This window comes from Chiloscyllium plagiosum, unplaced genomic scaffold (assembly GCF_004010195.1).
Source record: "Chiloscyllium plagiosum isolate BGI_BamShark_2017 unplaced genomic scaffold, ASM401019v2 scaf_24078, whole genome shotgun sequence".
Classification (NCBI taxonomy): Eukaryota; Metazoa; Chordata; class Chondrichthyes; order Orectolobiformes; family Hemiscylliidae; genus Chiloscyllium; species Chiloscyllium plagiosum.
The window spans coordinates 1,914-2,323 of NW_025196238.1; positions in this window are offsets into that span (position 1 = coordinate 1,914).

Here is a 410-nt window from a genome sequence, read left to right on the forward strand (position 1 = left end):
ATTGAGGTGGGCTCCCATCTGGGTGTCGAGAAATCGTCTCAAAGTGAAGCCAGCAACGCAGTGGGTGACTTAGCAAAGTTATAACTGCATTAAGAACCACATTATTTAACATTAATTAAGAGATCAGACTATACAGTTTAAAAAACAAACACAGGTATATATAAAACTCTCGGGTGTCTGTGTGCTACAACTTTATATCCAGTGGTTAAAAAGGAGAGAACGAGGGCAAAGTGTTTGTCCTTGGGGTTCTCCGAGGCAGGTACTGTTGGCCGTTCCTGCTCAACCCCTGAACATTAGGCCTGGCCAGGTCAATGGTAATAGGGGCCCAGTTCCACGCAAGAAGGGAGACAGAGGAAACAGAGTCTTTGTCTGTCATGTTCCAGTGAGGGTGCAATGGCGGGGTTTGGGGT